This window comes from Amblyomma mixtum, chromosome 3 (assembly GCF_055824585.1).
Source record: "Amblyomma mixtum isolate Tamu chromosome 3, ASM5582458v1, whole genome shotgun sequence".
Classification (NCBI taxonomy): domain Eukaryota; kingdom Metazoa; phylum Arthropoda; class Arachnida; order Ixodida; family Ixodidae; genus Amblyomma; species Amblyomma mixtum.
In genome coordinates, this window is record NC_143014.1 from 306,957,897 (window position 1) to 306,982,919 (window position 25,023).

A 25,023-nucleotide genomic window follows, 5' to 3' on the forward strand; every position below is an offset into this window, starting at 1 on the left:
CATAGTGAATCAAAATGAACAGAGAAGAGGAGCACTCTTTTAATGAACACTGCATTAGTGCTATTCTTTTTTTCCACTTAATTCAAATTAAACACCCAACTGTTGATGCCACTGGATGGGTGAGGCTCTAGAATTTTCTCAAAACACGCATTACACGGGCTTTGTATCAAAATTCAATGCTAAGTAACGATCAAAGCCACAGAAGCAGTCTTTTAACTCAGAATTTTCAATGAACAGTTCCCAGTTCTACCACATGGCTGCTTGACACTTACCTCCAATACAAACGGTTAATGGTTTATGTGGTTTAACATCCCAAAGTGACTCAGGCTTTAAGGGACACCTTAGTGGAGGGCTCAGGATAATTTCAACCATCTGGGGTTCTTTAGTGGACACTGAGAACACACAGTACATGGGTCTCGAGTGTTTTGTCTCCATTGAAATGAAACTGCCATGGCCAGGATCGAACCTGCCTCTTTTGGGTCAGCAGCCGAGCACCATAAGCACCGAGCCCCTACGGCGGCTCCTTCAATACAAATGTAAATGCAATAATTGGGGATCTGAACTGTTAACACGTGCACAGCAACAAAACATTGCAGCTGCACATACTCAGCCCATTCCTTTGGGTGCTATGACTCCAAATAGGCACACAGTGCTGAACTGGAATGAGGTGTGGCAGCACTAAAAGCAGCCAAAAGAAGGCAGCAGCACCAAAAACCAGTTGAAGAAATGAGATTAATGACCAGAACAAACTGCCATGTAAACGGCACAGCATTGTGGCCTTAAAGGGACACTGAGGACAAACTGAAGTTGGCAGGTAACAACATGTTACAGTATTCTAATGACAAAGGTGCTACTTTCACTGAGAACATAACTTTTGCAAGCTAGAAAATGTCAAAAAAAGGAAAAGCATTGTCGCCATTGCCAGCCGTCTCTACAAGAAAACTGCGGTGTGTCAAGACAATTTCTAGAGCGCAGATCCCCGATGCTGGGCTACTGTGGTGCATCAAGACGGCTTTTTGAGAGCAGATCCACTAGGCTAGGTTACACTGCTATTCATCTGCAAATAGTTATTAAGGAGTCCTTCTCGGTCTCCTTAACCCAAATCCAAATTTCTAAGCAATAAATGAGCCTTTTATTGCCGGACAGACAAAAAATAGCCACAAACAGCCCAGGGTTCATGCTGGTTTTCAGCCATGAAATTCAAGAATTTTCAAGGACTTCCAAGGACCCCCGACTTTTTCTTTCAAGGACTTAGCAACACAGCATTTTATTAAAGAAACATTTCTTACATCTCACGTATCTAGCATTTATTACACAACAGACTTTTAACGTCAGAAATAAACCTCTTGGGGGCCGTTTGCCAGCAAAGAGTTGCTAGTAAGAGCGGCAACTGCGATACCAACAAATTTCTGTCATTTCTACCCGCAGCTGCACCTCACATCTCTCCTGCGTCTGCAAGCTTCGCTGTTGAAAGCGTCGTGAACTTGACCACATCTTTATTTTATTATAAGCTGATGGATCTGACATCTAGCCATACCAAAAGCAGACATTTCATTCAGCTCTGGCCACTTTAGACGCACCATTGGCTGCGGTTTTGGTGTGAGACAGGCTAGGCCTAGGAACGACTACGGCAGCCAAGCAGCAGCGTAGTCCGTCGCCAGACGTGCCTGCGCACGGCATCATTTCGAAAACAGTGGCACCTGAGCCAGCATGCTCAGTATTTGCTCGAAATCATTCTAATAACAAAGCTGTTTCAACTTTTCTGATGCGAACTTTATGTATGTACAGCGGGCCAAGCGGTGCTGAATCCCTGTTGCCTGCATGAAGGAAAATTTCCTGCATGACGGCACAGCTGCGGGCGACGCTGAAGCCCCAATAACTTCGCTTTTTTATGGTGGACAGAAAATTTTACAGAATGGCTTTAGGTGAATCCTGCGTTGCGTTAGTGTTCCTGTATATGCTCTCTGCGGGAGCATATACAGGAACACTACGTTGCATTAGAGGAGCAACGCACGCATGCTTGCTGTGTGCTGGTGAACTCCTTGCGTCGCGCAACTGCATTGACTCCCTACGCTTACGGCACGCCAGGTTCCATGCCCAAACCACGTTAGCACTGTCTCTTATCGCTTCGAACCCAAACCTTGCTCTTGGGGCAGGTTACAGGGTGACGGGAGCCATGTGCGGCGTCGGGCGGAGACAGTGGGGCTTCGTCTGCATTTATGTAGAGCTCTTGCCACAGGGACGGCGATCAAAGCTACAGAGGTGGAGTTCTGGTGCAGTCATTTCCAACAAGATAGTTTGTGAAAAAAGAAAATGTAAAGGATACTGGCGTTTTTCTACGGCCACCTCCCTCACCACACCAGAATTCAAGGGTTTTCAAGGACCCCACAAAAATTCCTGGACTCTCAAGGCCCTTGAAAACACTTCTTCCAAATTCAAGTGTTTCCAAGGTTTTCAAGGACCCGCATGAACCCTGCTAATATCGATGTTTAAAAGGAAAAAAAATTCTGACGGAGTTGTCCTCAGTTGTCCTCAGTCCCTTTAACAACGGGGGGAGAGCTGCATGCAGAGATTGAAGTATCATGGGAAACATTTCCCTTGTCTGCTGCATAGCACAGTGGGCACATGCCATGGACTGGCCACCTGGAGCATGCAGCCATCATCCAACAGTGAATTTAGCATGCCCCTCTACTGCGCCAGTTTTTCAACTGCCACTGGCACAGGCAAACCAAGATTTGCCCGTGCAGTGCTCCTCGCACTGACCACCTTTAGGCACGTGCAAATATTTGATAATTTCAAATATTTGGTTGAATGGTAAGGTATCTGGTATTCAATTTAATTGTATGGTCTTCGAAATTTCAAAGTGTTTGTCTCGAGCGAATAATGTTTTTCGAACTCTTACTTCGTGTAGTTTCAGCTCAGCATATCTCATCCGGGATGGCACTGAGATGTGTGAGCGAGCAAAGCCCCGGCTCTGCACCGCATGCCTCAGCTCTTGCGCATGTGCAGTGCTGGTTTGCTGGTGCTGGTATGCCAGTGCCAATGCGGAAGTGCAGCGCCCAGATCTCTACCTGCCGGATGTCTGCGGCTGCACTATCCACGGTGCACCCGTGCCCCAACCAGAGCAAAGTGCGATGCGCTTCCGCGAGCCGTCAGTAGTGTGCATGCGCTGATTGCTTGAGACAAGGCAGGCGTGCAAATAGCTAGCTGCCGCCTGGCACCTTCTGGTGTCCTCAGGGCAATCTGCACATGCGCTGTGGCTCACCGTGGAAGTAGATAGCGCTATGCTAAATCTGTTCAATCGGAGGATGCACAGCTCCCTTGATTTCCACGGAACGAGTCTGAGCTGGCTGTACCTGCTGCAGCTGCTCTTCTCTGCATGGAATTTGCTAAACAAGCGCGAAGCCGTGAGCACGAAGAGGAGCTAACACGAGGCACACGGAGATGGGTGCCACTTTCCCACGCCTGACGCGGGGTGGCAGTGGGCGCACAGTGCATACGACTCGCAGGTGTGATGGAGTCAAGCCACTTATGAAGCAACAGCTGCACAACAACGCAATCACACTTAAGAGCTGCAGTTGGAGGCCCCAGTTATAGGTTTCACACCCCACAGATACGTCAGCACCACGTGTCGATTGGTTACCCTGAATTGGCGAGGCCATTTTTACAGAAAGTCGACATGGCTTCAATGAGTGCGGCAAAGCTGCAATGCATATGCTCTTTTTCGTGTAATGGCCTTGTGCATTCGAAAAATACATGGTTTTGAAAATGCCTATTCTGCCGTTCAATCTTTCTTGTGCACCAGAAGTATCCGAAATATTTGCTTCAAAATTATTCTAAGAAAATTACTATTCGCCTTGAATTCGCTTCAAACCATATAAGCCACTATTCTCACATGCCTAATCCCCCAAATGACCCCCCCACCCCTTAAGCCTCCCCTAACAGATTATGTGTGTCAATTCAAATGTACAACTTAAATATCCAGTTCACTCGTTTATTTCAATATTCTCAATGGTGAGGGCTGTGAACAGGCCTTCACAATAAGTGTGGTAGAATCTAAAGCCACACTCACATGGCACGGGCAAAACATTTCACACAATAATAAAAATTACAGGGTAGAACAGTCACATGCACCCATGCTAAGAGATAAGGAGATGTCTGGCCTGAGAGAGATGCTCAGCACCACACAGTGTGAACAGCTGGGCTACTCTGTTCCTTTCAGCTTAACAAATCATGGCACCATACTAACAGACAAGGAGTAAAGACAAGCTAGACAGTGTTTGTGGTGTCTTCAGACTAAAGCTCATCTCCAGCCCGTTCCCGTTAGTGTTGGCACTGGTACCATGTTTTGTGTTCTCAGCCTTGCATTGTTGTGATGCATGCAGCTTTTAAATAGCTTGTGCACGGATAATGTGGCAATGTAAAAAGAGAAAAAAAATAACCTATAGTAGGATGCAACGTGAAAAAACAGCAGTTGCTAACAATGGGCCGCAGTCTGCAGCATCTTGTGTTACTCCGCTGGCCAATCACAAAAGCAATCGAAATCAGCTTTTTAAAGTCCGACTATATCAAATAATCTACGTACCAAAATTCTAGAGCTCAATCTTTTTCTCATGATAAGCTTCTTGTTTAGGTAACAAGAAATGTTTAACTAGCAGACTAGTTTTTTGTCATGGAGGAGTTCTGTCTGCTGAGGCTGAATGTGGGCGGAGCTTCACTGCACACTTAACTTGTATCCGACAATAGGTAAGTGCTTCAGGCAAAAATGCACAGTCAACTGCCGTATCAACATATGTAAGGGCCGCATCCTGTTTCCCCGAAGAAAATATTCTCGAAGAAAATATTTGAAAAAAAAAAATATCTGTGTATGGGCTGCACTTTGAAAATTGGCCCTCAAATCTGGAAAACAAGTGCAGCCCTTACACGCGTTTATACGGCACTTTATCACATCACAAAATGTACCAAGGGTAAGCACAGTTTTAACATTTTCAACTTTTAATAGCAGGGTCAATAATGCTAATTATTTTCAGGACTTGGCAAACAAAAATGCCCATGAAAGAACAACACTGTGCTCACCTGCAGAGGTAAAGCCAGTTTGTCTATTTTTATATTTTAATTTGACATTGCTACTTATCTAGTGGTTGTTGTAGCTTTTTGTCAGAAAACACTGTTACATGCCTATATTTCATTGTTTTCAAATAAAACTTCAGTGGCTGGTCAGTGCCTGTGTTCAACTACCCTTCCTTCCTTTGTTTTTCGCAGGTCATTACACTTCAGGATCTCAAGGTAAAGTCAACGAACTACCTCACAGAACTAGCCTGCTGGCCACTCCAGTGTAAGTTGCACACTGGAGACAACCTCTGCCACAACGTCAAGTTTTCACTCATCCAGACCACAGAGGATGAAATGGCCGAGCCAGTGTGGGTGGATGAGTTCGTCCCTCACCACAGCACCAACTACGCTATCTGTATGATGCATAGGAAGGGTCACAGGTTGCCACAACTGAACGAAAGAGTGTCCCCTTAAGTACATATATAATTAAGTACGAAATATATGCACAGCTAACCCATGTGAAGAGCTCCTTGCTTCTCTTTTGTCAGTGTCCACAGCTGCAACAGAGACAGGAGTGGAAGATCGTGGGGTGCTGTCCTTGGCTCCCGACTTGGGCTGTATTTGAATAAAACAAGGACACAATTACCAGCAGTCTTCGAAGGCATTTTCTAGTCCCTTCCAGAGAACTGCAGAGTATGCCAACATTGATGAAGCAATTCAAAAAGGGCCACAGCAAGTGAGCCATGTCAGTGATAACAGTGCTATTTCCTCACCAACAATGCTGCCATGCCTTCAGGTTGAGTCGCAGCAATGTTAGAGATGGTCAAACTCTGCTAAATTCTGCATCTCAAGGTTGCACACGGGCTAGGAAGGATGTCATACAAACACTCAAGGTAAATTTTGAGCACCTGCAGTAGTCCAATATGCTCTAAAATGTTCATATACGCATTGGTGTTTGTGTTTTGCCTCCATTCAAATGTGGCTGCCATGGCTAAGTACCATACATGTGGCACTGTGTGCAGTAGCAAAATATCAACCTCTCATCCACTGTGGTGGGCACTAAAAAGAGTCGCCAACTTTCAATGTGTACTATCAATGTACAGTCATGGTCAGAATTACCTGCAACACTCTGGTTTGTGTTTGATAGAAAATGAATATGCTGCGCTGCACAGTACTGGGCATGCTGCTCGGCAGCCATATGCAGAACTTTGCAGTAGCACCCAACTCGCAGTGCTTCGTGTCATCAGCTCGTACCACCTGATGTGTGTGTTGCAAGTCATACTGCGCGCAATAGTACAGTCGCAACCAAAACAACACTGAGCATGCTTTGGCGATCAAACTAATCAAGCGGCGAAAATTAGGAGGTGTCTGGTAAATATGCTCTCAAATGCCACTCATGTGCTCACATATAACCCCAAGAAACCATCATGTTTTATAGCGTGCAATCTTCATGATAAGATCATAGGTGACACTAATGTGCAAGATTCCCTGATCAAAATGCACTGTGTGCAATGGGCAGAATTCCAAATGTTCCAAAAGTCCTCCTGTGCAATATCGATGATAGGAATGAGTTTCTGCAATCACACCAGCGAGCATTCACTGTGGCCTCTCACACCTCTGATTCTGTGAGCGCCAGTGGTGCGGTACGCACTGCGAGTACTAAGCAGTCATGTGCAGCCATAAATAAATCTAGTCGGCCGTGAAAAGATCTGCGTTAAAGGGACAGTGAGGAGACCTCTATTAATATTTTTTTTAAAGCAAAATTCGATAGTTCGGCATTTCATGGCTTTGTTTCCACTTGGCCGGCAGCGAAAGATGCATTTATTTCTAAGAAATTTGGATTCGAAGTTGAAAAAGTTTTTCCCGCCGCTCTGATTCAAACTTGGAATTCTCCTATGACGACACAGGACTAAGTGACGTGAAACATGACGTACACATGACGTAACGCAGACTCCGTGATTTCTGACGGCCAGCAGTGCGGCCTAGCAGCAGCCGAAAAGAAAGCTACCACCGGCCGCACGTTGAAGGCATCCATCGGCTATTTCGGTCATTACTACCGTCGCTTCGTTTACGTTTGCATCAGCGTTTTGTCAGCGTTACGATGACCCCGTTCTCGAAGTCGTCAACGAAGTTCTCGCAAATAGACACCTTTAGCATACCGTGTACCTTGTTACCGTTAACGGAATACCGGGAGCCCGCCTACCGCCGGCGAGCAGGCACTGATTGGTCCCGATGCGGCAGGGGCACGCGCAGCTGCCGGGTATGTGGCGCCATCTGGCGACGTCAAGAAGATTTGCGCATGCATTGGCTGCGCCTCAGTGATTCGTGGCTTCTCGTGTCCTAGTGTTGGTTCTAGCAACACTGTTTTGTCCTATGACGTCATCACGCTTGTACTTGCGAGTTTGGCCTGTGGCGGCGATACCTGTATTTTGGTTCTTGCTCTTTTCTACGTTACAAAAGCTTTGTTGTCAGTATGAGTGGCGTTTTTGTAATCAGGAGCTGGTATTCTGCCGATACAAGCCAACTTCAATTTCTCCTCAGTGTCCCTTTAATGTATTTCCCATGCTTATGGATTCTGGATGATACGAATATTTTTCACAACCTCGTGAGATTTATAACATCAAGATTCTACTGTATATACAGAACTTGCAAGAAAAGTTCAAATGCCGAAGCATGCTCCATATTAATTTGATCACACCTGCGCATCATTATGAGAAGGCTTTGGTTGATGTTCATTCTGTGGGTGCTTTATTGTTTGATCACACATAGTGTAACAAAAACCCATCTGGTCCATTTTTTATTCCAGTATAATCCTGATAAAAAGCCAGCATCTGGCTCTGTAGTACATGATGCAAAAATAGCGCAAAAGGAACATGAGGGACAGAAAGGAAACGACGCAGCGCTTGTCTGCGCTGTTTCCTTTCCGTCCCCCATGTTCCTTTTGCGCTATTTTTACATCATGAACGTCATACAACTTGCCCAACTTTCGGCTTTGCTTCTGTAGTACACCTGGCTCTTGATGTTTCCAACTCAAAGGGGACCAAAAATGCTCATCAGAGTTTGGCGAGTTTGAATTAAGGAAAGTCCTCATTACATTAAACACTGACAAGACCCAATACTTAAGGCTGACAGGAACAAAGGGTCAGTCCAAATGAGTGAGTATGAACTAACAAGAGTACACTTTGTCAGCAAAAAGCAAAATCAACCTATCAAGACACTGCAGGAAACAGCAACTCTTTCATTCAGAGGTGGAGCATTCAATGGCAATACGAGTTGTAGGGCATTCACAAAATGAACCAGAGCTTTGACGAGTGCAGTCACAAAAGTAAATAAAATATGAACTTGGAATTTATAACCACTGCCACATTTGATGTGCGCCCACAGCCCTGCAGATATTAGGAGACAAGCAATGCTCGTGTGCAAGCATACTGGTGCAATGATATGAGTCTTGCAATAAGCAACACAGTTAAACGTGGATGTAACAAACCTCCATATAGAGAATTCCTCAATATAATGAAGTTTTTCAATTCCCCAATGCCACCCCAATTGAAGTGCGTGCATTTGAGACCTCCATGTAACAAACGCCTAGCGGCACTTGACCTTGATGTAACGAACTCGCTAGGACGACTATCTGTTAGCTTGCGCTGAGTTACGAAATTTGGCTGAAAAGTAAAGCGAGAGGAGTGTCAACGATCGCAACGAGTGACCGCAGTTGAGACAATGCGTCCGTCGCTGCATCTCCATTGCTTTCGCCTTTGGAACGGCATACCGTGTGGCACTACAAGAGTGCATGCTCAAAAGCAGCGAAAAATGACAGGACATAGCAAAACCGAAACGGTACGAGCAGGGTGCGCCCACTGCCGCTGCGCGGTGCTTGCGTAATTCCGGCGCAGATAGCTCTTGCGCGTCGGGATTGCAGAGTGCAGATGGCGGAGAGCACCAGCGACGCAAGGCGAAGAGTCCGTTTCCTGGGGCAACAGCGGCGGCCAGAACAAAAGAGGGAACATGCAGGAAGAAGAGTATGGAGCCGCGCCTCTGCGGCAGCAGGCCAGTCTACAGCAGCGACACCACTGCGCACGCTCTCCACTAGCTCGGCCGCGCTGCCCTTGCCTTTTCCAATCCCTCTCTCGCAGCGCCGTTGTGCAAGCCGTGGCGGAGGCGGTGGCAGCTGCTGCGGCAGATGCGCTATCAGACATCGAATAATTGGGTTTCTCGTAAACATATTCAAGGTGATTTTACCCACATTTATTTCTTATTTTGGTTTCCATTCTGCATTGCCCTTTCGGGTCTTCTTGCGAAAACTGCATGCAACGAAAACCTGGATGTAACTAAAAATCTGTAACTTTTCCAACTTCGTCTTATCGAAGTTTAACTGTATGCATCTTGGTGGGCCTACAACAACTCTGAATTTTTAATCTGTTGTGCTCTAAAGAAGTGTGTTAGGAAAATTATGTTTGGACACATCAAACAGTACTGTCCTAATACGTTTTCACTGCTACTCCCAACTCAGAGGGGTGCTGGAACATGCATTGCAGCCAATGATTACAAAACTATATGAACACAGATGGAGCAAAAGCAAGAGGTATATACAACCAGAAGAGCCAAGTAAGCTATGGAGACATTCAATGGTTTGATTGGTGTGGATTTGAGAATACAACAAGCACAAGCAAAGTGGTGTACTGCATGCACTGACCACAGAGGCAAAAATGGCCCACCCTGCTGACGGAGATGACTGAGACATCGTACACCAGAACAGAGTTTGGTGGAACTGTGGTCCCCAAGCCTTTTGAGCCATATCCAAAGGAGGGTGGCAGTACAAGGAGTTTGCGAGAATCCTTCCTGCAGCCAAGAAGGCCCTCCTCCAGTCCCTGCAGCATCAAAGAGTGAACAGAAAGAATCCTTAGGTAGAAGCCAACACAACACAAAGAGAGCATCAATAGAGATAAATGCCCATGTCACAGACACACAGAGAGGACAGAGCTCATATCACCAGGAGGATAACTCCAGCAAGTAAACTGTTTAGACAAATAAGAACCGAACAAAAACAGTGCAACATAAAGCAAGATGGGCATTCGTCAAAGCACACTAAATCATGCACTTCCTGCACCTGTGAGTCATTATTTACTGCTATACGAATTCTCGACAAAAGCAAGAAAAAGATGTTCCAGGAAATGATGGAAATGTTTTACAGTGAAAGCTCGTTAATTTGAACCTCGATAATTCGAATTTTCGAATAATTCAAACAACACCACTTGGTCCGGCCAAGCTCCATAGAGATCAGTGTATAAAAAAACCCGTTAATTCGAAAGCGAGTCGGTTTCGCTACGTGCCGCCGCGTCTGGGCAGCTTGGCACACAGCAAATGGCCGAAAAAAAAAAGAAGCACCTCCGCATAGTTAGATGCTGCGCACGTACTAAACGGACACAGAAGATGGAACCAGATAAAACCGTGGAAGAGTGGGTATAAAGCCTAAATGGCGCCATCACCGGTGCGGCAGCCGGCTGCACCAGAGGGTAGGAGTTGGCAGCCGCGGTGGCAGCTTCCCACCCTCTTTTCAACCTCCGGAACTCGCAACTAAATACTCGTTGATTCGAGCCCTGTTAATTCGGAAGTACGAATAAGTACTGTTGGTGCGGCCCCAACCAATGCCCATGAAAGGCTATGACTTCGGACGAGCGCCACAAATTACGTGCGAAAAACATTTTTTCTTTGCGAGTGTCGTCCATCCTTCCACCCTTCAGTCACCAACGGAAGCATGTGGTAAGCCGCGATCTTGACGCCGGCTTTCAGCATCATTCGCTGCAAAGGCGTTTGCTGCTGTCGTGCGTTCCAATGATTGAGTGGCAGTAGACGTTGTCCACCCCAATCGCCCATGACACGATAAGGCGAATGTACTGAAAACTAGGCTTGCAGAACTGGACCAGTGCTGGCACTCTGCCAAGTTTGCTTCCCCCCCTTGCACTAGAGTTAACGTCAAGTAAACACACCGTGGCATTATCGCTGCGCAGCATCTTGGCGCACCGCCAAGGAATGCGCTGTGGACCATGACAGTAAGAAAAGGAGAGAAGCGTTAACGACTGACACTTTTTTTTTCCAAATTCTTAGGCAGAAATCGGGGGTGAGTGGGTTCATTATGTGAGTGGGTTCGTTGTGCGAGTAAATACAATACATATACCCTAATGCAAATGGTTCTTGTCAGCTTTTTCGCGGCCATTCGATAATTTGAACATTAGATAATTCGAACTTTTTCCCGGTCCCGTGAAGTTCGAATTAACGAGCTTTTACTGTATTATCAAGAAGGCATCTTTTGCACTAGACAACATTTTAATTTCACTGTACGTGGTTCAGAGCAATTTTTTCATACTTATGTTATTGCATTATTTTTTATGCATGGGGGGCATTCACAGCACATGTAAAAGCAGAAGCTATATATGTACTACCGAGGACAAAAGTTTGCGGAACGGGAGTTCCTGAAAAAATTTTTATTGTACTCCACCTCGCAACCGAGTCGCCTGATACTGTATGCAGGTATTAAACGCCTCAATGCTCCTTCCTCTGGTAACAATGTCAGGTGACTGGGTAGCGAGGTGGAGCTACAATAAACGCTTTTCCAAGAACTCGTGCCCTGCATACTTTTGTTCCTGATAGTACATGTAGTCTCATACAATAAATTTAGTTGTGAGTGGCGGATCGTCCTGTCATCTTCTGTCTCGTTTCGGCAACTTTAAACCAAGAATAGCAGTTCTATGAGGAGTGGTGACTAGCTCCAAAGCTCTGTTCACTGTGGCTTTCATGCGAAGCCAGCAAGCCTTCATGACATTCTGCAAGCAGCGCACTACGAGCATGCTGCTAGTGTGCATTCACCACATTCTTGCTTCTAGGCTACAGATAAGCTGATCTACTGGCATATTTTATTACTGAGTTATGAATACATCAAATTGCTTCAATCTGGAAAAGACTGTATGGTAGCAGCAGCCCAGGATTAATAGCATAGCTAAAATTAAGGCCATCATGTGCCAAACGCCAGCAAGGCATCAGAAATGGCACAGCTGCTTTACTACGTGATGGAAGTGCACAACAACCGCTACGCTTTGACAACGGACATGCTGCAAGACTTCTTGTGGGATGAGCATGCACCAGAGCACAGCACCCGCTCAGAGTCCAAAGACTCCACGAGTGATGACTGAACGTAGAATAAATGCCACTCATTCCCCGATTGGTGTGTTTTTACTTTTTTTTTCGCACAGCATGCACATGAGTTGCATCCCAAAAATTGGCCTTGAATTTGGAAAAAAAAGTACGGCCCTTATGCGCATTTATACGGTACTATGTGACACGGGCTGAAAAATAAAATTCATTCAAATGTTACACAGAAAGCAGCAGTTAAAAAAAAATAAGCGAGATAAATACCTTCACACGTTTTCCTCTTCCAATCCTAATTTTTCGAGGCTCATCACTGTCAGTTGTATCAAAGACCTGAAAGAAATCACAAATCATTCATAACTTCATGCTATTAGCCTGAAAACACCCCACACACAAAAAAATGTTCCACGCCATTTGTCCCGACAATCGATACTGAGTGCACTAGCAGTAATCAGATGGGAAGAAGTATGTATTCTATAGTGTCGGCACAGTTGGTGGCAGTGCTGCAACTGAGGGTCACAGAGAATCACGACTACAACAATGCCTTCGGTAAAAACAGCAAGAAAATGCAGAAGCCAGATCTCCACATTTAAATACCAAAGTACAATTAGTTGTGAAAGCTCCCTGGCTGAAACCCCAGCGATGAGAGAAAGCACACGAAAGCATGGCAATGCAGTGATCACAGCCACTTTCTGGCTTTATGACTGAAGTTGCACAATAACTTGGCTGCCATTCATATGTTCACGAAAAAAAGTTACCATGGAATGCCATTTAGCAGTTCAACTGTGTGTCCTCCTTTGCTATGCTTGTTTCTAATGACAAACCTCATGCCCACAACAAATGTTTACGTCGGGGACTCTCCAGATCGACATAAAATAATACAGGTAAAACCACAGTCCCCTCTACTCTGCACTTAATTGCAAGCACAAATGTTTATGAATGTCTCATCATCTAATGTTCACTTTTCGAAAGAGTCCTAGAACCCATTTCAAGAGTAAAAAACTGCCTGTAAAAACAGAGAGTGAAATCACTACTATTCACACTCCTATCACTTTTGCATGTGATATGCAAGGCTAGCAAATTAATCTGAGACAGCCAAGTACTTGTCTCCTTGAGGGTCAGTCTCACTAGTGCCAGAAGCAATTTCTGGTGAAAAGTGGCACTTCTTAAGGATTAGTTGGCGAGGCATCACAACCAGAAAAACAGCACAGAAGTCTGGCATGCATGTGTGCTACAATGCAAGCAATATGACAGTAACTGATAGATTAGCTTGCTTCAATTGCAGAATGAAATGAATGCAAGAACACACAACTATGTACTAGATGAAAGTGTGTCCATGGTAAAAGGCGTTTCACTTTGAGCTTGACAAAAATCAAGGGTGAAGGTAAGGAAAGAAGCTCTAATACATAACTAAGCTAAAAAATTTGACAAGTACGGAAAGATGGGTTACGCACAAGGGACGCTCAGAAGAGAGACAAAACAGGACAAATGAGCGAGTGTGCTTGTCCCGTGTTGCCTCTCTTGTGGATGTCCTTACTCTTAGCCCGTCTTGCCTTACTCAACATGAACCAGCTTGCCTAACAATGCATCCTGCAAAAAACGGACACTTTTAAGGTTTTTTGGGACCATGCTTTTCAGGCAATCTCTCCCAAGTTTTAAAGAAAGGCTCCCTTGAGAATTCTCTCTATGCTTATTACTTCTTACGAAAAAAAAAGTTTTGCCCTTGATGTCACATTCTTTGATGACGTCAGCCATGTCTGAAAAAAATATTTCGATACTAATGCGAGGGAAGCAATACAGGCCTCCATAGACAGGCTATGTGCTTTGTAAAATGATTCAAAATGTGAACACTTTCACATATTGGCATAACTGCACCTTTACACTTGAACAGAAAACGAAATTGCAATGGAGACTACTTTTAGACCATCCAAAAGGCTAACGAACTCAAAATCAATTTGTAAGCATTTCATTAGTCCAGTGCAATCAAATAACGATGCATCTTGCAATAATTTCAGCGTTTATTTTGCAAGGAGAGGTGTTTTTCCAATTGATGATCTCAGGGATAAGGGTGAGTGTCTTGCCCATCGCAGTGACTAAATTCATGACACCAAGCATGATCACCCATGCATCTGTGATGTCAAAGCAGAAAAGAAGCAGAAAAGGGCAACCATGCATCACGAGAAGCTTGAACTAGGCTTGCTTACAGCAAACTAACAAAAGAAAATCGATAGCAAAAGTTACATCACCCCAAAAGCCGTATTAAATGAAATAAAGGAAATCTAGAGGCTAGCATAATAAAGGAGCAAAGCCAGGCTCTTTCCAATCGCCACCTTACTTTGCAGCCTTGCTTGTTTCAATCAACAGCTGCCATGGAGAACACAAATGCAAAGCTACCCGTAAAATACATTCCAAAATGCATGCAGACTGACAACATTAATGAAGGCATTTTTTTTTACCTTTTCGTGCTTTGTTATTTGTGCTCTCATTCAAACACCACCGGAAAAAAGAATTGCACTATGTACAAACTCAAGAATGCAGCAGCGAATGCCCTTCAAAGGAGGTCCTCCAGTCAATGGCATCGACTGGTTCTCATGACATCACAGTTGATCCCCTAGAGTGAAATCGCCAGTGAATGGCAGGTACCTCAGTGAAATGAGATTAACCGCAGCGTCATGACAATCGGCCGACGCTATTTTGTCTTGAGGGCCTCGCTGAAAGGGTATACTATGCCGCTGCATTCTTGGCTTGTAACTGACCACAGTTTTACCACAGGAACTGTGAGTACTGTTATCTCTTACAGCTTACAACTCTGGTCATTACAATGCACCGTCGCTCATAGTGAAGGAAAGCGGGCAGTAAGCTGCCGTACGTACTTGAAAATTACGTTACAAAACATTATCTTTGCAGACATCTGCACAACTGATATTGTAGAAAGGTGGCCTTTTAGTTCAGACTCACTTTTGCGATTTAGGATCACTAAAAACTTCAATATTTGCCATCTGGCTATTCTACTGCAGTACAAGAAAATGTCAGTACACTCGCCTTTTTGAGGCTCTGTTCACTAGTTAAGAGCCAAGCAGTGTATTCAACGACTGCTGAGCTGCCATGCACAAGGCTGTCGCCATCACCTTCCCCGGGAACCACCAAGTCCTGGCAGATGCAGTAGCCGAGTTCGGTAAGGCTACCACCAAGACTCAGGGCCTTTGCTACAACAGCTTGAAATGGGAGCGGAAGAAAAGTTAAGCCCACCAGCAATGCAGGAGAGGATTGGGCCTGCATGTTCTGACCACTTTCACAAAATGCACTTCGTTCAGCACTACGAGAACTTCCTCCTTGTTGTGCGCATGCCACACACATATTTTAACCCACTACAACCACCGTCACAGCTCCCAACAAGCTAAAAAATCTAAACCCTCATAATCTGAGTCTCTTCAGAGGAGACACTACGTCGACCAAAGGTAAAAACTATATACATTCTTCACTAAAACAGACAGCGTCATAATGCACAACTAAACAGGACCAGCAAGGACTTGTCTGGAAAGGATAAATGAAAACCTTCAAAATATGTCAGGAAAAGTGCCAGATGCTCTGTCTTTCTATACTTAGTCTAAGAGTCTTCAAGAGTTGATAGGAGATGCAACCAACCTGCTATATTTAGAAAATTCATGAATCCTTCTTCATTGTCAAACTTCACACCAATTGCAGCGCTTCTCATCGGCAAAGCTCAAGAAGTTGTTCCCCAGGAGCTGTTGCCACAAGTGAAGCAAGAAAAAAGCTGTGCCCATTAATACCAAGCAGCGAACGAAAAAAAAAATGCAAATTGGATAAAGGCACCACAATACATCAATTCATCAAAAGAACTCCTGTACAAACTGCACCAAAACGCAACAACCTTTATCACTGGGGTAAAAATTATTTGAGCCTGAAGGACGGAAGCATAGCTACAACAGTGCAAACGACAACAAACACAGAAGAACAGGCAAGGCTGGGTGAGTTGGTTAGCCCCGCTCGACTATACAGAGCATCCCATTGTCCTGCCCTTTTTTCTTTGTCCGCATGTTTTTGCACTGTTGTAACCACGTCAAGTGTGACTGGCATGTCTGAAACTGAAGTTGAATTTCAGTCGCCCAACTAAAGAATTTCCACACACAAAACTACTCGCTTTTTTTTAAAAAACAGCGCTTCACCTAACTTCAAAGCTCCAAAGCAATAAAACCACAACAAACCAAAAGCATTCATGTTCCTTATGTTCTAAGCCTCATTTGCATGCATTTGCACAAGACAATGACACTGAGGGATGATGACTCTTCAGTGGTTTCCAATATGTGACCACATGCAAGTGTCACCCATTATGCTCTATATATACTATATATAAGGCACTTCATTTTCAGGTAAAACATGGTTTCACCCGATTCTTGCATCCCAAGAATATTTCAAAGATCAGGTTAAACCCAATTTCTACCTGATAATCGCCTTCTAGAGAAGGAAGACGCCCAGCAAAAATTAGCATGTATCCAGTGCTGAAGAGGAGTGTTTTCAGTTGACTGATGATTTAACCCTCTTTTAACACTTGCTATTCATGACATGGCTTAATTCCACGATAAGATCAACAAGTGTGTTTTAGGAGCGAGAAAGACATGGATACAGACTAGATGTTTTATTGATGTTGCTGTTTCAACACTGCGATAGCAACATCTTGCTCAAAGGCTCTTGTGCACTTAAAATAGTCACTGTGATGCTGAATGAATGTTTTCCCAGTGCACAAAGGTAGGCAGGTCTTGCGCAGACAGGGAAGTGCTGTGCAAGAGATGGCAGTGTACAAAAAAAATTACTGCACATTATGAGAAAAAAAGCACTTCAACAGGTAAACAGTTCTTTAGAGCAATTTGAGTTCCATATTGTTCACGAAAACAACGAGCAAAAGATAACAAAAAAGACCATTTTATGCACAATATACAGACAGGCGCTTATAGTACATTGTCTTTTGCTGCAAAAACAGTTGAAAAAACCCTGAATTATCAATATTTGTTTTAAGAAACCTACCAGAATTTAAGCTAAAATTTTTTTTCCGATTTCTACTCTCTGAATTTAAGAAAAATAAAACCCACGATCGAAAAGCCCTATCTATATACAGATAAGCGTCAGTGAAATGCAAAAAAAAGAAAGAAAAAGCATCCGTTCCGAAGAGTCTTTCACTAGTTCATGCCTTTTCCCACACAAAACACTAATGCGAGGGGTCCTTAAAGTGAGCTCCTCAGCTGCTGACACTTTTTTGCATCCAGGGATGTACCCAGTGCTGCATATGCTACTCTTCCATTGCTTAGCCGATTGTGCATCAGTGCACCATCATTTTTTTCTTCAGCAATACACATGAAAGTATGCTCCTCCCTTCTTGCACGAAGAGGCAAGCCAATGCTGACACTTGGACGGAATGACAAGTAACTGTGAAGAAGCAGTGGTGAGAAAGAGAAGCGGAGATAAACTGTGAATCTGTAAATTGCAAATGTCTTGTACCTCCATAAACCTCGGAATACAGCCGCAAAGTTGTGCCATAAGTCTCTTTGTCCCCCACCTTTCAGCTCTGCTGCTGCTTTCTTTTCTGAATTGAACCCCAGGGTCTTCTGCAGCGAATGCTCACAGATCCAAAAATAATTCCTCGCATCATACAGGTTACTTATAACGTAGTGCAATATTTGCTCAGTCAATATGCAAGGCATAAACTGACCCACATTCCTATGAACTTGCATAAGCCGTAACAATGCAAGCAAAACCTTGTGAACTTTAAAACGGCGACCTGGTTTACCGCACTTATGTGCTGCCCTTATTTACGCTTGTGCCTACAGCAGGCCCAGTGACATGGGGACTGCTACGAGAGAAAGGCCAAAAGAGGTGCATACAGCCTTGCCTGAGTAGAAAACCCAACGCATGCACTACATTAGATCTGCCAGACCTAATACAAGGTCTCATTGAGGTACACATGAATCTTTGGTTCAAGATTAAAATGTGATGGACAGAACAGTGAACCATGAACCGACTAGCCCAACATCATGTCTTACTTCAGTGAGTAATAGTTGGCTTGCCACCCATATTATCACCCAGTAGCAATTAAGAAGGGTATGAAGGGCTCCACTTACCCTGACTGTAAATTGTGCATTTATTGCAGCAACAGCCACCTGTTGTTGCTTCTCTTTGTACAAAATAAGCTTGTACTCAAATAGAAATGACCATCACAACCAAAAGAAAGCCCCTGACAATGACACTGCTGTGCTCTTCAGTCTTCACGCCCCGTTAAACACACACTTAACACTGAGTTTTCAGTGTACCCAGTGTTGTAGGCGTTACCTAAAAAAAGTAAATACGTTACTCATTACACTAAAAATTGAATAATGCGTTACCACCCTATGTTACCTAAGGCAGAATCGAGATGTAGCAGCCTTAAGGCACGAAACAGCGTTACCGTCCTTGATCAGTTTTGAGTGCCCTGACTCATAACCGAGGAGTGGCTTGACGGTGTGCGGGCGATACATCCAGCAGAGGTGTCCCGGAGTAGCTCTCAAAGACATTTCAAGAAAGCGTAGCTCGTTGCCAACAGGAACCTCCGTAGTAAAACAGACCACGGCCGAACTGACTGAACACCCTCAGAACGTCCTCAGAACTAATTTACCTTAAGTGACTCGGCAGTGACTCGCAACACAACCTACCCGCACACTGCCGGGTTTGCAAATGCACTACCCTTTTCGGGAAAACTAATGTGCTTTTACGCCACCAAGACAAGGTGACCCAGGAGCTGATGGAAGCCTTCTTTATTCGAAAAACCAGCAAACAAAGCGTCAGCGAACCTTCAGTGGCCTTGTCAGATATGGAATTTAGATACTTCAATAACCGGGTGCATATGCGCGCGGCTCTTGTTTAGATACCTCTTTCACGCCATGCACATAATCTGTTTCCCCGAGGTTATGACGTGCGCAGTCCTGGGTGGTTACTGTATATATTCTGTTTTTCTAATAAACCTTATTTACGAGTTAGTGCTTGTAGTGTCTCCCCCTCTTGTTCTGTGTTCTCTGTCTTAGTTTGCGCTGTTTTTCCAACATGAATTCACACCAACAAGCCCAAATGTCTGCTCTGCTACAATTATTTTTCCTACCTAAAAGAAAGTAAACAATAGTACCCTTCATTGTGCATGACGTACATGGTATCATGGCTGAAAAATTATGGCTGTATAAAAGTGTACTTTCGTGGTTGTCTGTCACTTACCCCAGTAGAACTGTAATTTAGCAGTACTGCATACTGGGCGAGTTGGTTAACATACATCTTGCAAAATTTTAGAGCGAAAAACACGGACACGGACTTGCGTCGTCTACTCTTTCTGTCCGTGTTTTTCGCGCTAACATTTTCCCAGTATAACCCTCACTACTGTGGTCTATATCATTGGTAATCAATGCTTCACTGATTTCACGAGGGCAGTTTTGAAGTTTGTTGAACAGCGTTGTTACATTTGGGCTTCTTGGAAGTTGCAGCAGCTTGACAAGAACAGACTGCTGGCGAGGACCAGTTGCAGCTTTTCATTAGGACAAAATGACCTTTGCAAAATGGCAGCAGCATTGAGTGACCCTCGACAATGCCTCGGCAATGGTGCCTCCCTGATAAACTAGGAAATTGAATTCATAAAATCCCCCACTAACATTATCAAAATGTCAGGGCTGAAACCAGAAACTTCCCCAAGGTGGCTGATGACCCTATGTTTATATGGAGAGGGGAAGATGACAGAAAACATTCAGCATGTGCACAGGATCAGGCCCATTTTGAAAGGAAAAAAAAAAATTGTCACAACATAAGGTCTTCTGACCTTCAGAGTTTAAGCCCCCAAGTGTAGCATAAAGCCACAGCAGAACAAAGACTGCACCAATGAGTGAAAAATAACCGTGTGCTACATGGCAACGGCAATGTACATTGTGAAGAATCCCAGCAGCAATTCTGTGTTGCCGTTGAGATCTTTCTCGCACACACACACACATAAAATAAAGAAAATTAACACAAACTAATGAGCAAGGTCCTTGACAGTATAAAGACACGTGCATGTATACTTTGTACATGTGTGCCACCTCTTAACATTGGCAAGTTTCATATTCAAGCAAATGTTGAGCGTTGTACTCACAATAATGTGCAGCAGACACGAAAGTTCAAACTCTTTAGATGTGTTCGAGTGAAACTGAGGGGTTCGTTGCATATACACGCAACATTGTAGTTCGCTAAATGCTGAAAAAATGCAACAGATGTTCCAGCTTTTCTAAGGTAACAAATTGGAGTACCTAGAGAATCAAAAAATTTTGGCCAAGGCTACATGAGCATTAGATAATATTTTTACACTGTTTAGTATCACATCGCATTCTTTGCATGTATACATTGTTCAAACATTATCATCCAGAACCTCTGAACCTTCATCATGCATCGCCTTTCATTTGCTTCCGTACCTTTAATTATGGTTATAGGGAACAACAGACACTTCAGGGATGACACCTTGCCTTACTGGTAATGCCACCTTTTGTTTCAAGCACAAATCTAAACACGAATGCTTGCTCCTATTTCTGCATGTGGGATGGCTTTAACATTGGCAGAAGGAATCGCTGTGAGCCTTAGGTCCTGGAGTCAAAACCCAGCGACAGCAGCCAAGTTTCGGTCAAGGTGAAATGCAAGCATGCCCGTGTGCTGAGCAATGTCAGTGCAGGTAGAACCCCAGGTGGTCGAAACTAATCCAGAGCCCCCTACTATGGCTTTCTCAAAGCCTACATGCAGCCTCCCGTCGTCAAACTTCACATAATACCACAATCATGTGTAACAGATGGCACTGAATGCTTGGGAGATGGGGCACTTGATAGATTCTGCATAATATGCATTTACACAAAATGAAATTTATTAGAGCGCTGTCTATATACGGCACGCATTCATGTCATTCAATTAAGATCCATACTAAGGGAGTAATTTACTTACTGGCATCCACCAACATTAAAGACCTATTTTTCAAACACGATGTTCCGCTTGGGCATTGTTTCAACACATACTACAATGGTCTGCCTTGCAATCTTCTGTTCTAAACCAATTATACAGTTACTACAAAACCCACCACACAAAATTTCACAACAAAAAAAAACAGTGGTTCTGGCATGTGGACTGTAATGTCACGAATCTGCACGTGAGCCATGAGGACAGCCGGCGTAGCAGAGAGCTCAGGATTAATTCCATCCACATGGGGTTGAACTTCCCATACAAAGATCACAGTGCGTGCGCCGCAGATAAGAAGCGAATACTGTCGTAAGTCGAGATGTAAATAAAATAGCAGTGCCTCACGAATGTATCTGAATGCCATATTAATGCACAAGTCAGCATTCAGAGAGCATTACCGTCAAGCACAGCTGGAAAAACTTTCGAAAACACTTGTCAGCCTCGATCCGCACTCAGGGTGCGTTTAGAGGCACACACATAAATCTTGGCAGCATTTCTAATTGCTTTCAAGGTAAGGTGCTACAGCAATGCACTGCAATACTGAGAGTGGAGCTAACCAATGTGACTCGAAGGTTCAATGACTCACTACTTAAATGCTTGAACAGCAGCAGCGTGTAGCAGCGATAATGTACCCAAGGAAGATTGTTTATCTGCAAGAAAAACAAGATCAGTACGATGACATCATCATGACTCTGCAGTTACATGCACAGTAGACACGACTGACCAGAGGCTTTACCAACTGACAGTTGCTTCGGAGGCGTGTATGTCAGCGAACTGTTGTCGGCCTTTGCGCCTTCGTTGTCCAAAAAGAGACTAGCAAGCTTCGAGCTGAAAGAAAAAATAGACGAATAAATACCTTACACTTTGTCGGGGGATCACGATTACGAACAGTATCACTTCTTCCGATAAGCAGTAGCTTATTCCACTAAATTAATGCCAGCTATCCAAGAACAAAGTTATTTTGTTCCAAATGACGCACCTGCCAGGTTGCACAGTAAAATCAGCATCATCGTCGTCATTCGCAAATAACATTGCTGTTCTTCAGGGCACATATAACTGTGGTCGTGTGCAAGCCTCTAGCAGATAGCGCGCTGCAAACTCAAGACGTTCGCAGGTAACCACCCCCCTGAGCAAGGCAATATCGGATTGGCAGCTTCAGCGAGCAGAGCGAGCATGAAAGCAAGAGAGCGAGCTGCAGGCTAAGACCACAGAGAAAGAACGAATAAGAGAGGACACTACCATAGACCCCAGCAGCCCAGTCGATTGCAGCGCACCTAGCGGTTGGTGAGAGCAACAGGCCCAAACTTCCTGTTTCAGTTTCACTGGCACAAATTTCGAATTGCTAGCATGCTGCACAAAACGATTACAAGGAACCTAGCCACTAGTGAAGCCAAAGCCGCAAGATGAAGCAGCTGGCCCACAATTGTTGTTTCGGTTTCACTGGCGCAAATTTCTAATTGCTTGCGCATTACTCACGTTTGGCTGTGGCCGGAGGCGGACAGAATGTCTCGCTTAATACCTTGTGCAAAATGCTTCGTACCGAAATTATTTGACTAAGTTGTGCAGACAACAGAACTATACAAAAGGCTTTGGATTCATAAATCAACAAGGGCTCTTTCTATTTGGCAGGCTTGTCTACTGTTCGGAGCAAGTGGTAATTCAGCATGCAGTATTTAATAAACAGATGGAGTGTTGAGGAAACTGTTTATTCCAGGGTGATATAAAGATTGAGCATATAAAGGCTGCATACAAACCGAGGCCAGCATGGTACAGAAAGGTTAGATAGAAATACCATCCCGTTTCTTAATATAGGAAAATGAAAGTGTTAACAGAGAAGACAAAGGACAGGTAGTCACGGTATACACTAGGCATGGCCAGCTTTGTGAGCTTCGTGTGGCCAGGGTCCATGAAATCTTTTGCAGTGAAATGGTCCCTACAAACCCTGTATGTGGCATACAGTAGGCTGGCCGGCTTTCTCAGAAGGTCGTCTCTACCAGTGTACTGCACCCATGCTGTCATCCTGCAATGACGGTGATGTAGCCTTTGTCAAAAATAACTAGGCTGCATGGTTTGCTTCTAGCTCATACAGTGGAGCTCTTACAACATCCCTGAAGCTGAAATGGTCGTTAAAGGTAAGGACTGGGGGTCTTCTTACATTCCAACACCTTTTGATCTTTATGAAAGCTACAGGGGCTCCACTATACAAGCTAGAAGCAAACCATGCAGCCTGGTTACCTTTGACAAATACTGTACCTAGCGTAAGCGTAATTGCTTGAATAATATTCTTACACTTGGTACCACAAGATGTTTGTACCAGAGGCAGTTAATATAGCCACACTTTAAGGAATAAAAAATTATGGGGTCCACAGCAAGCTTATGACAGGCACTGACCAAAATCATAACTTTGCTTTCTTGAGGGGGTCTTGAATTAACACCTACGCCGATTGAAATAATACGTATCAGACAAAGCCAATATTGTTGAGAGCCCTGCTTACATATCCTTTTCTGCAGCTTTTTTTACGGCTTATCTAAAATAAAAAAAAATGTTTAGTCGCACCACCACTGCAGGCATTCCGAAATAATGGCTCCAATATTTGCTAACCCGTAGTAGTAATAATTTACAATACAGTACTTTAAACACAAATCAAGAAGCCGTTTTGCCCAAGCCTTCCTATTATGAAGCTAGCGCTATAAATGTGAATAAACGATTTTTGTTTTCACCCTTACTGCCCAAATAGTAAGCGTAAAGAAATCCAAAATATTCAACGCACCTGCTCTCTTGTGGTATACGGAACAAACTAGTCCCTGGCTTCTTGTGCGTTCTGCCGTTGTTCTGGCACCACGACACAGAGCAGTAGCTGCTGTAGGAAGTGCAGCCAGATGGCATGGCAGCATGTTCTGAAGGATGTTAATGCATGCATGTGTTATTATGAATAATCAAAACAACATAGCAAGTCACAACTTTTTTTTTATTCGAGGTGTTTGTCATTAGGCATAATGTAAAAGGGAAAGAAAGTTATAAGGACTGTAAACAAGCCTCGCTTAAAAAGTGCCAAAAGTTCACGATAAAGCGATTATCATGTGTCCACTTGCGATAGTCGCCTGCAACATCCCCTCGCAGGCCTACCTTCTTTAGGAAGCGTCGTCTCACGGAAGCTGTAGCCGGGCAAGTCCCCAGCAAGTGTCACAACTACGCTAAAAATTGTTTTCACTGTAAAAGAAAATCGCGCCATAACACAGTATCGCTGCCACACAAATACACGCAGTACATTTTGAGTCTAAGTAGGAGTTGAACGCAGGCGCAGTTAACATGCACCCGAAACGTACAAATACGAGCCCTTTCAGGATTTGAAATACGCGCCACGCCACTCCTTCGCAAGTATACGGAAATGTGGTGCAATGTGCTTCACCGCGAGCAAAACAATATACTCGCATTTGTCACAGTAAAAGGTTTCAAGACTGCGCAGCAATTTGGCCTAAAACTGCACCGCGCAATGATTCTGTGCTGTATTCGTTCGTGCTCTGAACCCCCATGCCGCCCTCGTGCCACTCCCCTACATTTGTAAACAAACCACCCACACGGCCACTGCGCGTCTTACGCCCTATGTTAACAGCTCACTGCGATGTAAAAACGCAACAGTTGCTTGTGCTGACTATTTATGTCAGTGTTTTCAAGCATAATTTCTGTAAGAAATGCGTCTCACCTGCTGTCCAACACGAGAGAAGTAGCTTCTGCAGCACAACACCACCGACGCAGCCGACGCCCACAATCACGTGCAAATGACAGTGCCGATGACAGTCGAAAAAACAAAACAAAAAGACTTCGGA

General features: G+C 44.3%; 1 long non-coding RNA gene and 1 pseudogene across 2 annotated transcripts in view; both read right to left on the reverse strand.

Annotated features, from left to right (window-relative positions):
* Positions 1-20,179, reverse strand: part of LOC149355513 (FK506-binding protein 15-like) — a 51,854-nt pseudogene extending 31,675 nt beyond the window's left edge. Inside the window, exons 1-5 of the transcript XR_016291526.1 lie at positions 15,841-20,179; positions 15,238-15,410; positions 12,463-12,528; positions 9,768-9,920; positions 5,567-5,667 (exon numbers count right to left, since the gene is read on the reverse strand). The product of XR_016291526.1 is annotated as an FK506-binding protein 15-like (transcript). The remainder of the gene's footprint in view (positions 1-5,566; positions 5,668-9,767; positions 9,921-12,462; positions 12,529-15,237; positions 15,411-15,840) is intronic.
* A 171-nt stretch (positions 20,180-20,350) lies between these two features.
* On the reverse strand, positions 20,351-24,961 carry LOC149355514 (uncharacterized). Its single transcript, XR_016291528.1, has 5 exons — positions 24,900-24,961; positions 23,967-24,093; positions 21,920-22,023; positions 21,782-21,845; positions 20,351-20,451 (listed from the first exon to the last, which is right to left on the reverse strand). It is a non-coding gene; the product is annotated as an uncharacterized LOC149355514 (long non-coding RNA).
* Between the last annotated feature and the right edge of the window lie 62 nt (positions 24,962-25,023).